This window comes from Aptenodytes forsteri, unplaced genomic scaffold, assembly GCF_000699145.1.
Source record: "Aptenodytes forsteri isolate BGI_AS27 unplaced genomic scaffold, ASM69914v1 Scaffold82, whole genome shotgun sequence".
Lineage (NCBI taxonomy): Eukaryota > Metazoa > Chordata > Aves > Sphenisciformes > Spheniscidae > Aptenodytes > Aptenodytes forsteri.
Window position 1 is genome coordinate 6,893,465 of NW_008795490.1, and position 17,348 is coordinate 6,910,812.

The 17,348-nt window shown below is 43.6% G+C and overlaps 1 protein-coding gene across 3 annotated transcripts in view; it reads left to right on the top strand.

Annotated features, from left to right (window-relative positions):
• The window catches only part of HIVEP2 (human immunodeficiency virus type I enhancer binding protein 2), a 130,982-nt gene that overhangs the window by 58,653 nt on the left and 54,981 nt on the right, over positions 1 to 17,348 (top strand). For all 3 annotated transcript variants that reach the window (XM_019472638.1, XM_009281451.2, XM_009281452.2), the window contains one exon: positions 14,523 to 14,599. The gene's annotated coding sequence lies outside the window, so the exon portion shown is untranslated. The remainder of the gene's footprint in view (positions 1 to 14,522; positions 14,600 to 17,348) is intronic.

The window sequence follows — 17,348 nt, forward strand, 5'->3', positions numbered from 1 at the left end:
AACATCCACAGCCTTTCTCTCATGCACTAAGCGGGTCACCTTGTCATAGAAGGAGATCAGGTTAGTCAAGCAGGACCTGCCTTTCATAAACCCATGCTGACTGGGCCTGATCACGTGGTTGTCCTGTACATGCCACGTGATGGCACTCAAGATGATCTGCTCCATAACCTTCCCTGGCACCGAGGTCAGGCTGACAGGCCTGTAGTTTCCCAGATCCTCCTTCCGGCCCTTCTTGTAGATGGGCGTCACATTTGGTAACTTCCAGTCAACTGGAATTTGAAGAAGCATAATGTATAGCTAACCACCCATAGCAGGGAAAATCATTTCTCTTTGGGCTCAATCCAAGTTCCATTGACTTTTACGATACTTAGACCAAGCTTCCTAATCATGTTGCTGTGATGATCTGCAAACCCACTGGGGACTTTACTGCTCATTGCCAGGACTAGTTGTAATGAAATGATATGAAAAACACTGGAATGTAGGTGCTGAAACTTAGATCTGCAGTTCAAGTTAAGGATTTCTTTGACTTGTCAGAATGAAAGAAAAGGAGTAGCCCCAGCAAAGGTAATTCTGACTCCATTTACTTATCCCCTTTAAATCCCATATGAAACTACTGTAGGATTGGCATATTAGTAAGCAATCCTTAGAGAAGCAGTGAGAAGTGCTTTACTGTATCCTAAGGGCACGCTAGGTAGATCAGGTATAGTGAGCCTGCCTGGAGCCTTTTCCTGGGGTCTCCTAATTCTGCTTGTCTCCTGTGCAGTAGTCATGACAGAAAAATAGCTTGTTTTCTTTGAGTGCTTGCTCTTTTATCGTCTAAGTGGTTTCTGCTGGTCACAGAGGTTCTGGAACAGCGTGATAACAGTTTGGGATATAATTGACTGAATTTTAATATATCTGTTGTAACTTCCTGAATCAGAGTTGGTGGTACTCATCTCTGGAAACACTCAAGTGGGAATTTGAATAACTCTTTGGGGATGTAGAATTCAGTAGGGGTCTTTTTTGTCCTTTTTTCTCTGACTTATCACCTTTCTTAGTCTTTAATTGTGTCTGAGTTTCTGAATAACCACTATTGTTTGTTGTGCCTTTTATTCCTCACGAGAAGCCTTTAACTTTATTTCTTATGTTTCTTAGCAGTGGCAGTATGTTTTCCTGGCAGAAACATTTTTGCTGTCTAGCATGTTGACTCTGTTATCTGAAAGCATTTTTAGGTCCCATGCACTTTCTTGGCTCCTTTCCTAGGGCAGTTTTTCCTCGGTTGGACTTCCTACAGTCAGTGTGGCCTCTCACCATTTTCCTGTTTTTTATTAATTTTTGAGCAGAAGCCCTAACATAGAATCAAACCTTGAGGTTTTAAGGGGACAAGTCTCAGTGAAATTGCCACATTGCAGTCCTTAGTCTTTTGCCTGCAGCTGCACTAAAGCTCTGCTGAACACAGCGGAGAGAGCAAAGGCAGTTTAAACCATTTTTTTCCATTTGTCTGGTTCCTGGGGCAACCAACCAGGCCTTAAAGATACTCCACATTAATAGGAAACACCCTCAGAAACCAGGTTTAGCTAATCCCTGCCAGTCTCTTTAAGTCAGCTGTAAGGCCTCTTTCTGTCATTTAGTGGTAGGGTATCCATGTGACCTGGCACCTGACTTTTGGATGCAGACATGAATAAATTGAGTGGAGGCTCTGCTCACCTGCATTGCCATTCGCATTTCAAAGGTCAATAATTTTCTTCTTTAAAATATACTGCTTTTCAGTGACCTTTCTGGGGATAGTAAATAAAGGTAGTTTAGAGAGGGATCGGTTTAGTACACTGTTTTGGAGTCTTTATTTTATTCTGACTCTGCTGTCTTGGCCATCACAAAAGGATATCAGGGTGGTACTTTGCCCACAACAACATTCACGAGTCCTGAAAATCCAGGATAAAACCTGTGTATCTGCCCTAAAGTAATGAGTCTTCTGTCAAGTACCGCATCATGGATAATTGTTACTTAGGGCTTTTAAGTTCAATAAGGTTGCTGGTAAGCTTATTTCTTTAGCTAGTACTGTAGTGATATAGAAATTGAAACTTTCCCTCTTGCCTTTTCTATAACTCTTCATCTGTGCTGCAGATCTCAGACGGTGGACAGGTGTTGCTTTTGCAAGGGGCCACAAAGGTTGAAGATGACACTCTGCCCGTGGATCATCATTGGTTACTAGCTGGAAATTACCACTCCACCACTCTGCTTGTTGAAAGAGCTATGGAAGTGCTCTGTTTCTTACTCCAGGCAAAGCCATCTGGGTTGCCTTTGGTTGAAGGTCAGTGGAGGGCTCACATTGACGGAGGTAGGAAACATGAACCTCCAGCCAGCCAGGAACAAGTGGGGACTCCGCTTCCACAGCTAGAGGAAGAAGTGGGCTACAGTCATAGGTCTTAGCCAGCAGCGGTTTTCCTTCAAATGAGACATGCTGGAGTAGATCAGATAGCTACAAGCTTTTGTATTGTGTGTTTTCCTACATGATGCTGTGGAGAACTGGTTGAAATTCATATGCAAAAGCGTACCAGAACCTGTCTGGTAACTGTACTTGCAGGAGCTTTCCACTGTTTTCCAAAACCTAGCCTTTTATCTGAGATTATTCTCCAGGCTGTTGATTACATTTTTCAGAGCTGCAGTGTTCTCGGTGATAATTGCGTCAGGACCATCAGTTGTTATTTCCAGGTCCTCAATTTTCTTTTCAGCCTCCTGCCGTTTTAATTCCAAACCTTCAAGCTTCCTGTTCATGGAAACCATAGTAGCCTGGATTAGGTCCAACCTTCCAGAAATACGTAGTGCATGCCTTGTAAAGAAATTAGATAATACTGGGTGGCCAAGGACCACAGCTCTAGACATTGCCAAACCAAAGGCAGGTAAGCAGGTAAGCCCTTTTAACAGGCTGAAAGCCGCGTATGAATATGCTGCCAGATCCCTCGCTAATCTTAATTTCCTCAAGGGCATGTTAAAGTCACTGCCCATTCTTTTATGAAAATCATAGACAACAGTGTTAAAATCTTAAATCACTTGAGTGGTTGTGACCAGTAGGTCATACCATATAGCACACCTGGAAAATATCTTTTCACACAGCTCCTGAAAGCAGATCCACAAATTCCTTTAAAATACATCTTAAATCAGCTGTGTTTTTCATCGTCTTAGTGAATTTGGTTGTTTTCTTAAAGCTGCACACCTAATCCCAGGCACTTGGTTTGGCATAATTTTTCCCGTGTTGCTGTACATTGTGGTCCTCCCTTGTCCATCCAGAGAGAAGGCTGTGCCTGCAGAAGGCAGCGGCACCAAGCCCGTGTCTGCTTCCTTCTTCCCATGGCTTCAGGGAAGGGCACTCAGCCCAGGCTGAGCCTCACCAACGTGGGCAGGGCCAGGAGGGTGCGCCTTCTCCTCCAGAACAGTGGTGGAGCAGCAGCTGGGGTCAGTTGTAGGTGTGCTGGAGACCTCTTTTTCTTGTGGAAACACCGTAGCTATTCCGATCAGGGCATGTGTGGTGAGCTATTTTATCTCTGCATTTCTGTAAAAATAAATGAGAACGTAAGATTTGCGATAGTGGCAGAGGCCAGTACTGAAGTCTTTACAAAGGACTTTTCACTCCAGTCAAAGGAAGAACATGCCTGTTTTACAGATTTTTTGCTGTCATAGGTGGTTTGGCCAAAGGCGTAAAGAGGCTTGATCCTTGACTTGATCCCTGACTGACACAAAAGCTCTCACTGTGGATACACTTCGGACAAACCTTTACTGAAACACTTTTCGCTTGCTGCATGAGGGAAGAGGGACCTTAGGAAAAAGCTGTGCCAGCAAATAACGTGATTTTGCTGGTACGAATGAAGGCTGTGCTGGGAACACGCTGTCAGTACAGTTTGTTAGGACAGCTGCACCAGCAGAGCTATCCTATTCTGGATACAGCCTTGTCTTCTGTTCCAGTTTGTCATGCATGATTTATCTTTCTGTCACCTCTTCAGGTCCCTAGGCACCTCTCAGCGTAAAAAGAAATTAAAACACAATACAGATGAGTCTGCTCTGTATTGGAGTCTTGACCTTTAATATATCAGGTTTTCATATTACAACTTTCCCAGCAAATAGGCTGTCCTACAAGAACTGAGGTTGCTTTAGTGATCTGCAGAGGTCCCACCTCAGCCATGCTTCAGTTTTATTTGCTTCCACCTACAAACTCTCAAGCTGCCTGAAATGCCTTTGAGAGGAGATAAGGTTTTCAGATCGCCTGGGAGATCATTGGACCAGCAGTCCAATGAGGAAAAAAAATTATCATCAAAAATCAGAGAAAACAGCCTGGCAACCCAAGTGTCAGAAGAATTGCTTAATGTTTTGTCCTGTTATACCAGTTTAATTTTTATCAGACTTTGGGGTTTGGTTTTTTTTTGTTTTTTTTCCCCTTGGTGCTCTCATTACATTTTCCTGCCTTTATTAAAGAAAGCATTTGCATCTTGCTCTGTGCTTTTGTGACGGCATTCCTCCTGAGCAGACCGGTATGTCACTCTGATGGCAGGTTCGCAGTCAGACTCCTTAGATCAATAAACCATCTTAGTTAGTTGTTGAGTATATCAGATTTGAATTCAAAAATCCACAGTCGCACTTATAATACCACAGAGGTCAAAATCTGATGTAAATTTTAAGAGGGATCTGAAGAATTGCTCTATATTTCAGTCATAAAGCTTTGCTAGCATTACCTTTTGACCAGATCACTGTTTGACTGGGTTTCAGTCTCATGTTTTTCTCTGCAACTATCGAAGGTGGGGTTTTTTTTTCCCCCCAAGTGACAGACAACTGTGTCTTTAAAGAAACAAAACAACTGTGTCAACAGATGGGAGAGAAAATGCTGTGTCTGAAATAGTGCTAGGAATAAACTGTGTTAAAAATAGGTAGTCTTGCCACAACTGTTTCTTTGGCCAATGTGGAAATCCTTCTTTCCCATACTACCGTGTTATCACAACTACGCTAAAACCCTGCTAGAAAACCTGCCAAATTAGTCTATAAAATTTTGCTAGAACAATAACTACCCTTTTCCTGCCTAATTGTAACAGTCATGCTAGTAAAGGAGAAAGGCCAAGGAAGCTGCGCTGCCACGGGAGAGCTCTGAAGAATTCCTGTGACTGACCCCTGGCCAGCAACAACTAAAACACAGCTCTTGCGCTTGTGGTTATAGATTTTAATGATGTGACCCCCCTCTCCACCCCCAACGGTACTAGGACCACTAGGACACCAGACGGTGTCAGAATTTTGCCCTTTCTTAGAAGTGGTGTTTCACTCCTAGGTATGGAGAGAAATAATTTTCCTGTCCCACAAACTATCTGGGGGGAACCCACGGCAGGTTGGCTAACAAGTTTTTTTAAAGAAAACTCTTGCCCTCTCCAAAATAGGAAAGCAAGCCAAACTACGCTTAAACGTGCTTGTTACTAGCAGAATTACAGCTGCAGTTTAGACATTGCATTTCTGCTTTCCATCTGTTGTCTCACTTATTTTTGCTGTCTGCCTCCTTGCTTTCAATTGTCTCTTCTGTGTCTCAGTTTATCCAATTTTCAGGGCTGGCCAGCCATTTCAGCATTATCACTGTCCTAATGGCTGTAAGGAGAGCAGAGCAGCTCTTCGCTAAATGATTTTTTTTCCACAATGCCTCTGCGCTTTGTTTGGTCGGTTTTTGTTTGTGCTTGGTGCTCCATGTTGTGTCATCTGGGAAGAGAGGAGATGTTTGCATAATGTGTATTTCACTGGAGTTGTTTAATTTCTGCAAACATTTATACTCTGCAGCTCTGCCTTTGGGGCAGGGACAGATTGTAATCTCAAACAGAGAACAAATCAGAGGGTTGACCCCACGCCGGCCAGCTCTGGCAGCCTGGAGGAGCTGGAGAACAGGTAGAGCCTAGCCCTCAGTGCTCCCCTCCCTGCGGCTCCCCCAGCCTTCGGCCGGGGGGACCCACTTGGGAGGAAGCAGCCTTGGGCAGCTGAGCATAATTTAGGGCAGCCCTGCGGCGTTTGTAATTGATTCCTGATCTCTGAGACGAAACGCAAAGGTAGATAAGGCCCCTTCATCGGGGGAGAAGGGCAGAGGTAGGCGAGCGGTGCAGCCTGCTGCTGAGAGTAAATTCCCCGTGACTGGTTACAGCCCTGCTGTTTGCAACAGGCTTTTCCTTTCCCACTTGTCTGCAGTCGAGGAATGCTCCTGGGGATCCGTGCTTGCCTGGAAGTTGTCTCTGTTAGATTAATGTTGCTTGCTAAGACTAAAGGCAATTTAAAGGAAAAGAAGAGGTTTCAGAGCATTTTAGAGGCTGCCCAGTTACTTCAGTGCCTCGAGGAAAGAGCCACATTCCTTATCAAAGCGGTGTTTTCGTTATCCCTACTCTTTCCTCATTCCCACGGGAGGGAAATGGAAACGGAGGGGTTGAAGTGCCCATGATTTTCCACTCTTCTTCCAGTGGATAAGAAATGTCCCAATTCACTCTGTGAAAAGGCTGAGAGAGGCTCATCAGCAGTTCTGGATGTAAAGGATTTCCTATGGTAGCTTCTTACCTCATCTTTTCTGTGTTACCTCCTTCTGCCTCTGTAGTCCCCTGCAATCCGTGGGTAGTATGTATGCATGTCTGTGTCCAGCCCAAGGATACGTCCCATGGCTTTTTTTTAATTTGTTTTTGCTTAACCAATCTATGGATGAATTAAAAATACTAGTACTTTACATGCGTAGGTGACAGTTTGATTAACAGCTGAATTCTATCTTCTTCCAGGATATTGAGCTCTAAAGGAAAACAAGGGAAGTTTTGTGCAACATCCTCCAAAAAACCCATATTCAGAAAGATCCATGCTACCTATTCACTTTTGACTTGAGCACATGCTTTGCTTTGCTGAATTGGCTTTACTGATTAGAGATGGGATTAAGCATATGCTTAAATGACTTGCTTAGCTGTGACTGAGGTTGCATAATTTGTCTGCTGGAGCTTTCCTGTTGAATTCAGTGAGAGCAGACTCAGGCCGCAGCGACAGAGAGGTGATGCAGTTGTAATTGGCAGGATATGCCAATTAAAACTTATCCCCTTTGTATTGTAAAATGAGGTTTTGCTTTCTCATTACTGCCAGTTTCAAATTATGGTTGTGAATTGTGGTCAAGTCAATATAGTTTTCATGGGACAAGTATAGCAAAACATTTTTGCTTCAGCTATAGGAATATATAGCTAAAAGCTCTCCTATAGCTGTATCCAGGCTAACTGCTTGCTGCTGCACTGCCTCATTTTTCAGACTGTTTCATTCTTGTGTTGGACACCAAAATCATTAGAAAACATTCACTGGCAGCATTTAATAGCATATATTTAGAACGTGAAATAAAGAAAGCAGACATTTGTGATGAACCACTAATCTATTAGTAATTTGTTTAACTCTTCCACACATGCAAGAGAATAAAATAGAAGTTATTAAAATAAAAGTGATTTAAAAAAATTCTTCATATTTATGGCCTTTGGGTTTTTTTCTTTAACATACCGGCTCGAGTTTTTTTTTTTCTGAGAGTCAATGGTGATTGCAGAAGGTGAAAAATTGCAAACAAAGCTAAGGAGAAGTCCAAGTTAGCTGTGGAGCCAAAAGTGTGATTCAGGGGCTGAAAATATCTCTGCGCTTCATGCATCAAACTCAAACACTGTGCTTTGGCAATGCCCCCTGGATTAGAAGTGGAGTTTGAGGTCATTCCTCCTCCAGCCTGCCATGTATGGATAGGGCCCACGCTCATGACAAATTACGGACTTACTGAGCACGCACCAAGAGCAGAGTGACATCAGTGCAGAGGGATCTTGCCTCACTGTGGAGGACCAAAGACCCCACTGCTGCCTTTCTCTTGTCTGTCTTTAGACCTGGAGGACCAGCGTGGAGGTACTGAGAATGAGGACACTTTAAAAATTCCCTTTCTAGATGTGGCAATAACAAGGGATAGTGAGGTAGAGCACTCGTCTCCTTGTAAAGAAGTCACACAGCATCCAGCAGAAGTGCTAACAAAGTGCGTGGTCAGAGGTGTTTTGGTGGCCCATCCAGTTTTTTAAGACAAACAATCGGCTGCCAGTGATGGTGCCGGTGATGGGTGTGACTGCTGACCTGAAACGACAGTAGCGTATCCTGTGCTGCACAAGCTGTCTTTGCAACCAGGAGCTTAATGTCAGAGACTGATCTCAGCTTATCTGGTGTAGATCCAGAGAACCTTGAATGAAGTCTATGATTTGACTTAACACCAGTCTCACTGAGGTCTTCATTTTATTTTATAGAGAACATTGGCTTAGATTTTGCAGGTAACAACAACCAAAACTCTGTAAACAGACCCCAAGTCCTTAGAATATTTTTCCCGCTGACAAATTTCTGTTGTTCCCAGGCATCACACTTCCCTCCTGGTGTCCTGCACGTCCGACCAGTTGCCAACTTCCCAGGGGCAAGTTAGCTTTCATCTACTGCTGAGATTGTCCAGTGCTGCTGCCATCGCTCTGCCATGAGCTTGAACTTGCGATGGTCTTTCCATGGAGGTGGAGATAATTTTGACAGCTCAAGTGATTGTCATGGGCTTGTAGGACACCTGCCGCATTGCAGCCTGCCTGCTTGGCAGCTACGAGTGGCTCTGCCTCAGTTTCTTCATTGTGCGTGTGGCTGTATTGGTTTTTCCCAGTGCACGGGTGTCATAGCAGGGTAGTCATTCAAAGAGGGAAGGAAAGCCAAGGAACTCGGTGTAGGAGGTTCCTCGTGGTGATTTTGCTGAAACCTGTTTGGATCGCGTAGAGCATGAACTCTACCTGGAATCTTATCTTGGGCTCGGCTGAGACTTGATGTTTTTGCCTTCTCTGCATACTCTCGGAGGATCGCCAGATATACTCGCATCTTGCTGCCAGCTGCCTGCACAAACAGCCCTCTTCTCTTGGCAACAGCAGGCTAGACAAATGCGTTGAGCAACATGTGTATATGGACACTGTGTCAATTGTCAGCCTGACCATTGTCTAAAAGCATCAAGCCTGGTTAGTGAGGGCACTGATCTCAGCTGGCAGTGTCTAAACTGTTATTTGCAGTGAGGTTATGGACCTATACTTAGGGGGATGTGCTCTTGCTAATTTAGCTCCTGGCTGAAGTGAAAAAAAAGTAACCCAAAATCATAGTTCCAGCAGTAGCAGCAAAATAGGATCCTGTGCAGAGTGGGCTCTGGGGATAGAGGAGATAATGTAGGGACGATCCAAAGAAGAAATCATGATGTGTTTGATTTTAATAAAGTGAATCACCTATGTGTAAAGTAAACAAAGTTCATAGGTGATGTTCCAAAAGTCATTTGGCATGATACATCTTTTAGGTAAATTTTGTTCTGATGGCTAACTTTCTGCAGAGCCTGAGAGACAATAAAACCAGCTCTGCTAACACACACACTTATGTTAGTAAATATGGCTATTTTTATTTATATAATATATATACATATGCACATATGCGTATGCACATATGCATACATACATACATATATTTATGTAAACACATGTATGTATGCATATGAATTCATGCATGTATAAATTTCAACACATTAAAATTTTACACAGATGTCTTGGTGCTCTTTGCATCCAGATCTGCAACATGGCGCTAGCATGCAGGAACCAAAATACCAAAACGAATAAAAGCTGTGAATAAACAAAATTTACATGGGCTATCACACTCCTATGGAGAAAAATGTGGAAAACAAAAAAAGCATAAATACTGAAAAATAAATTAGGCTTCAAATGTCTTTCTGCTTTAGTAATGAAGACAAAAATGTTTACAACATAGAGACATTTGATTCAAAAAATAAATTATATCCCTTTAACTTTGGAGGTAGTTCAAGATTTGATCCACTAATTTAATCAAACTGCTTGTAGGAAAACATATTTCTGCAGTATCAAGAGCTGCCAGAATGACCTGGAATTAAGAGGGCAAAGATAGAGACACTGTAAGTATTTTAATTCATCTATTCATAGATGATTTGTGTGAACACATTAAGAACACCAGTAAAGTAATGGGAATAATTTTCTTCCACTTTTTCGAAATTCAATTGCATACGGTATGATTGCATTTGATCAGGATATGAACATCATTTCTCAGATGATTGTGTTCTGCCATTGATCATATGAAGTCAATTTAAAGTATGACATTGCTTTTACCTTCCTCAAGTAGGAAGACATTTTTACTTCTAGAGTTAGCTGCTGTAGCTATCAAATTGTGTGTATAATAAATTGTGCTTTGTTTAGAGAGCGATAACTGTAAAATACTGCCCATTCAGAGAAAAAGTACTGAGATTGAGATTGATGCCTGGAGCTTAATGCATCATAGCTGCAATCAAGCAAATTCTAGACTTCTTACTTCTCCCATTCCAGACCGTAATTCACAGAGTTCTCTGGACTTTCTGTGTTTGAAAAGGAGAAAGGGGGCAAAGAGAGCATTAGAAAATCCACACAGACTGGGTTCACCGTCTTTACATACCACAGTACAGAAGCTTGCATGGTCAATTCATTGTATTTAGTAAGAAAACATCTATAAAGGGGGATTTGAACCCATGGAGAAGAAGTGGAAGATTTGCATATAGCCTCACTGCTTTGAGTTACCAGCCATGAATTCAAGCCCTTGGGTGGTACGCTGCAGAAGCGTGCACATTTTTCTACCTGTGTTGCCTGGCTCTTCTTTGGTACGAATTATCCCATACAATCCTGGAACCTGGCTGCAATTTACATGGCACCTGGCTTTCATATAGACCTGGTCAAACTGAGGCTTTCGGTAAATTCCCAAACCATGGTAAGGTACGGTCTGTGCTGGAACCCTATCTGCTGCAAGCCAGTTAAGGAGTAACACGGGCATGGCTTTATTTGCCCTTTGTACTCTTGAGGTAATTTCACCCATTTATTGTGCTATTTCAGAACCTTTGAATAATTAGCAGTAAAATAAATATTAACCAATTGCTTTCCTTAAACTTTAGTTTCTGATTAAAATTCACATGAAATTTCTGATACTTTTTACCTTGTAAAGTGCACAGGCATCTTCCTGTCACCCCCCTACCCCCAGCTGACCTTACAGTGTCACTGTAACAGATATATAAGAAGTAATATGAAACAAAGTCGTCGTTCTTGTTGATCCATGAAATGAATCAATCTTTATGGTCAGATGGTGCCGATGCCCACTGCTACATTTTTGTTTCACTACTGAAGGTGTAGTTCTACGATTACAAAATGATTACGGGAGTTGCCAAGGGAGAAGCTAGCAGTCTTTCAAAAGCAGATGGTGTTAAGAGTCATTATCAGAGCACCTCTGCCTGTGTGTTTCCAAGTCCTGTGTAAAAGGCTAATCCCTGAGTGTCTGAGATACAAAGTTCAAACTGAAAAAAACTCTTCCAAGCAGTAAGACGTGCCATGCTTCTCATACTCTCATTTTCCTTCCGATGTGCTTGTTTAATCTTAGTCTCCATGGCTGGCAAACAACTGCAGCAGATTAGGAGAGTCGTGACCAGATACGACCACATGCTAGCAAGTGCTCAGCAGTGGTGGTTGCACTGCTGTCTGTCTTTGGTGGGCAGTCGCTGAAGGCACGCTTGTTTACTTTTGCTGTCAAAGAACCAAGGATTGCACAAATTTTTACTAATGCGGTGATAAAAGCAAATTAAAAGTTCCTGGTTTTAATATCACAACAATGCCTCTGGGAGCTTTAATTGGGCAGTAAAATCCTGTTTGATGACACATGCATTATCTGGGGTTGTTAGAGACTCTGCAGGTTGGCTGTTCCCTCAGACCACGTCGTGTTTGCTAGCGCCAGTGCAGCTGTAAGGTGGTAGGTTAGTAAGGAGATGCAGTAGTACTGCTTAGACAAAATCTTACTGTCCTTAACCAGATCTTGCTCTGGATAATATTTTGCCTAATTGTAAGTAACAATTAAGCTTCTTAAAGACTCAGAAACTGATCCAGCCTTCACTGAAATCAGGAGGAGTCTTTCACACTTGGATCAGATGCTAAGGTATCCTGTGAGGAGTGCCATTGAAGACAGTGAGGTTACCACAGCGAGAGGGAAGATGCTGGCCACCATCAGTTAAGAGCTAAAAAAGAAATTAGGGAAAACGGAATATAGTGTCCCTCATGGGTTTCAGTTTAAATACTCTTTATGAAGCTGGAGCAGCAGCAGTGTGATTTTGTTTCATAAATGACACCTTTCACTTATGGCTTCATTCTCTTTTCATGAAAGTCCCCTCTGCTCCTGCCAGGGTGCTATAGAAAGGATTTAGTGTAAATGTGAATAAAGACCCTTGTCTTTTGGTTGCGGATTAGATAAACTGATTCACAATGCACGTTAATTAAAAGTAACTGTGCGAGTGTAGCCAGCATCGCTAAAGCCAGTTTAGGCCTGTGAAAGCACAGGGTGACCTGCTTGAGGGCTGGAAGGTATCCATGCCACACCAGGGAGAGGACGCTACAATCCAGAGCACCCCTAGGTCTTACTGAAGGAAAATAAGGACTCATGACTTCTTTATTGCTTTGCGTTGTTTTTTGGCTGGAACTTTTCTCAGGCCACTTGTAAAAGTAGCGAGTGAAATACTGGCCCTGCTAAAAACAGACTTTTGCCCTTAAGTCCAACCGTGCCAAGGTTTCACCCACAGATTAAAACCATATTGGGCCCTGTCTGTTCAAAGGTTCAAAAGTGGTTCCTGGCTCCACATCCAGATAATTTCCTAGAAAGCTGTATATTGATATGATAAAGCATCAGTGTCTGGAGCCAGAGCATATGTTATTTTATATACTCAGATGCCTGTATAGACCACTGTTGATATTGCCAGTCAGTAAAACATTATCATTTGCTATTTGTTTTTGTTGCTGATAGCAAACATTACAGAAAAAAAAGCAGAAGCATATGCCTTTTATGGCTAACTGGTTCCAGGCCTGCTTTACCCTTCAGCTTTTGGCACCTCGTTTCCACCAGCTCACATCTGCACTCTGTTAGTGGTGGAAGTGCCATGCGTTGCCCACCCCATGGTGGACAGGCTTTGCCCTGTGTATGGGGCAGCGTGGACAGCCGTCGCACTCACTGGAAGCAGAGGGAGGTTTGCCGTTGGCTTTGGTGCCAGTATGGTTAGGCCACGGGCACAAATCTGCAAGTTCAGCATGCTGTGTTTGATATTTTCCTGTCCAAGTCCTCTGGCATGCTCCTCTGCCGTAGCATTTGTAAGCCCTTGAGGAGCAGGTACCTTCTCCTGCGGTGACCTGACTGCCCTGAGATGGTGGCCAGCCAGGGCTCAGCATCACGGCCAGGGCAAAGAGCAGGAGAAGGGGTGACACGAGCGGCACTTCTCGCTGGGACCCTGTGCTCCCCTGGGGTGCTGCCCTGTTCAGGAGCATCACCCTGGGATGCCCACACTCATCGCTCATCCCTGTCACGTCATCTGGGGTGGCATCTCAGGTATGGGCGTTCAAGGACAGAGGGAAGCCTGAAAGAAAGCAGCCTGGGCAAAATGCGCGCTGTGCTTGTCTGTGTGTTCATGCCGGTCTTCAACAAAATCAGAATAGCCAGGCCCCTTTGGAGTACGTGGTCACTAGAAGATCACTGAAGGTTCATTGTCTCAGTATTAATGAGGCGGGCATTTCAGTCAGCTCTATTATGTGCAAATTAGATATGAGTCTCCAGTTCCTGATGCATTGCCTGTATGCCCTGATTAAGGGTAACCTCTATGTATTCGATAACCCCCTCCCTGCCCGTGTAAAAAGGGCAACTTGTAGCTGTCTAACACGTTTAACACATTAACGAACATGTCTCCTGGTGCTCTGTGCCTTGGGCACACACACGTACATACACTCCTGCATACACATGTACAGCAGGTCTTTTGTATACAGAAAGTGCCTCTTTATGGTCTTTCCCAGAGTACCAGAGTGATTTTCACAGTGTGCATTAATAACTTATTTTCTGAAACAGACTAGCATCATGTGGAAAGGGAATTTTTAGAGGTGATCTCACTTTTAAAGCACAGTGCTAGACGGGAAAGAAGGAGAATGAAAGACAATTGCACTGCTCTCATTTAATAACAGGAAAGTATTTGCATTTAATTAAAAAATATGTGCTCTTAAATTTCTGATCTTTTCAAAATTAGGCAGAAACCTGGAAGTGCAAGCCCCAAAGGTAAAAAGACTACGAAGGTGCTTCCGTGCTTTGTGTGTTTACACTGCTTGTTGTATACATCATGTTTGAAAATACATCATTGTATGCACCTTTTGGTCTTGTATGTCTATTATGGTTTTCACCTCGGAATATATTAGTTGACATGTATTCTAGCCCACAGCAAGTTGGAAACCGCAGGACAGCTACTGATAGCGGGTGCTACATTACTCTGAGGGAAAAAGACCCGAGCAGCAAGAAGGACTGTGACTGAATCTCTGAAGTTCTTACACGTATTGATGTAGCCAACACCGTAATGTCAATTAGGTTATAAAATCAAACAGTAGGCTGAATTGGCCACAATCCTTAAAAATCTTTCATATTTGTTTTCCAACTAGGTGGAGGAGAGAGTCCACAGCCATATTCGCTGGAGCAGCAACCATTACTCACTTGCACCTTTGACGGCAGCAGCCAGGTAGGACAGCAGAGAAAGGATGGGTTTGAATCAACTGAGGGAGCAGGCCTGCGTGAATATTTTATCATTCTCAGAAGGCTTCATGTGGAAGTCACTCACATTTAAATACTGGTTACACGTCCGTCTGTTACAACTGAAGTCGGCTCTTGCCGAAATCAGAGGCATTTCTCTTTTGGGGCAGGTTATGTTTTTGTTCATTTGGAAGTGCTGTCTTTGCTTTGTCCACATACTTGGTTTGCCACTTTCCCTTCTCTGTGCAGTTCTTGCATCAAGCATCCAGGGAGCACACTTTTTGAACCAAATAAACAGAAAAATGTACCTGTAAAAATACAAGAAGAAATGGTGGGTGGGGTTTTGATATCTGAAACAGGGTTGTCTTTTTTCATTTTTAAATTGTCCTAAAGTGTAAGCTGGTGATTTCTGCTTGACCATCTTGCCATTTCAAGTGCACCATTGGTGATACTGTTCAAGGTTTATTTTTTCCTCTGGGTCTTGAACACTTGAGCACATATAAACTGCTGTTATGAAAGTGATGACACTGTAGTATAATGATACCTAGGCTAGCTTAAAGTTAGTCGATCCCCACCAGCAGTCTTACTATGGCATCAGATAGTTCAGAAGCCAGTTTATCTTGTCAAGAAAAGGTCTGTTTTCAGCTACTCATTGCAGCTCCATGTTTATTTGGGTTGGTAGTCACAGGTTGGACAGGTTTCACGTTGGCTTTGTCTCAAAAACTGCGCCTGTGTGCAGTACAGACAGTTACTTTTGTTGCTGTAGGAGACCTGAGGCACTGAGAAGCTGCTCTTCTCTAATCTCTGTACGGGCACATCCTTGATGGTCAGAGAATTATGTTAGCCCTCAGAATTTAATGAGGCTCGCTTGAAATAGTGAAAAGTTCAGAAAAAGTTTGATCCTTCTCATTGGCCTTCTATTTTTTTTTAATTATCCAATATTTATCTGCAACCATAGGAGCTAGGCATATAAGGAAGACACCAGAGATTCTCGTGTGATATCACGACCACAGGAGAAGGTGTTCAAAGAAAACACAGAACGTATTTTGAGATTAAACCCCCAGGTTTTTCAGAACTATGTAAATGGTGTTGGACCTGTGTTTCACTCTATATATGAATTGAAGGAAGGAATGGAGGGGGTTAAATTGAGATGGGCTATCCCGTGAACCTTTGCTCAAACCTGGACCTGCTCTCAAGTACTCTGCAGTCCAGGGCAGTGCTATATGGGATATCTCTTCTTACGGATCCCTCTCCAAGTCCCTGCAATGGAAGTTGTGTCTATCTGCGTGGCACGCTTTCCCCTCTGCAGTCTCTGAGAGCTAACCGAGATCTTTCCGTGCAGCCTGGGATCAGAGCTGGGTGGGTGAGAGGGGTGCAAACTGATGGCTGTCAGCAGGGATGTTACCAATGAACATGTGGGCAAAAAACAAGGCATCATCCCTGCCAGAGGTCCTGTGGAATTTATGTCGAAGGTTCAGCAGGAAAACAAACTGTCCTCGTGCACCCCTGAGCTCTGTTGCCAGTTTGGGAAGCGTTAACAGCGTGTGAAATTTATAAGCAGGAGTAATGGAATACTCCTGCAGCACAGAAACCCAGCCACGTCCTGACTCACCAAGCAGGATTTTAGTGGAAAACGGAGAACTTTGGTAGACAAGAGCGTGGCAGCCATCCTCTGAAATGGGGTTTTAGCATAAATTTTTCAGGTTTCATTAGCGTGTAACTTAATGGTACTTCTGTGCATTGGGCCCTTATTGCTATGGCTCTCTTGTCTGCTGAGAACTCTCCCCGATAATGTGTCAGCTGAGTAATGGCACGCTTTACTTTTTTGTTTGGAACAACTGAGTGTTAGAATAGATGCTCTCAATTAACGTAGTTCAGACCAATGTTATTGTAACTATGATAATATGTACCGCTACCGTGTGCGCTAAGGATATTAAGGCAAGCACTTAATACTGGTAGGGTAGTAAATACGCTGGGGGAGCTAATAAAAGGCTCGTATTAAGAAATTGAACCCTATTACTGCCTACTTTACAGGTGAAAGCTTGCAGTCTGATTCCACCCCTAGATATGGGGCGATAGGAAGGCACATTTTCTCTGAAGACCGGAGCATGCAATGCTGCCAAACCAGCAGTCCCAGGTGCCCTGCAGGGGACGATTCTTGCAGCAGAGCGATTGCACAAGCTGTGGTGTGGAGGACTAGCTGCTTTATTTTGGCTGAGAATCCTTTGAAGATACTGGTCCTGATTCTCTACTGCCTGAAACCTTTTGCTATTTATACCTGGGTAAAGTGAATGCCGAGCGAGCATCAAATGCCACTACCCTAAGTGCTAAAGGAGCTGTTATCCACTTTGCCCAAATATAAACGACTATGCAAAGGGTGAAGCAAGTTCAAGGTCTCTCTTTTTGTTACGACATTGCCCCTAGATCCTGCTGCTCATTGCTGACGGTGTGAACAGGAGGAGGCTGTGTCTTCATGGCGGTTTGAGCTCAAGATGTGCAAACTCAGGGGGAAGCAAGAACGCTCATTTCTTGTCTTGCTGTTAGTCAGAGAGAGGAGAAACATGTTTCTTCTTCCACGTCCAGGAGGTGGCCGAGCAGGGTGGCGGGACAACAAATCCTTTTGCTAGTTCTCGGGCAGCCTGGGGTGGGAAGAAAGAGACTCGAAAACATCCGGAGGTGCCAGAAATGGGCGCTGCGAAGTCTCCCACTCCCCGGGCAGGAAACGCCGCCGCGGCTGA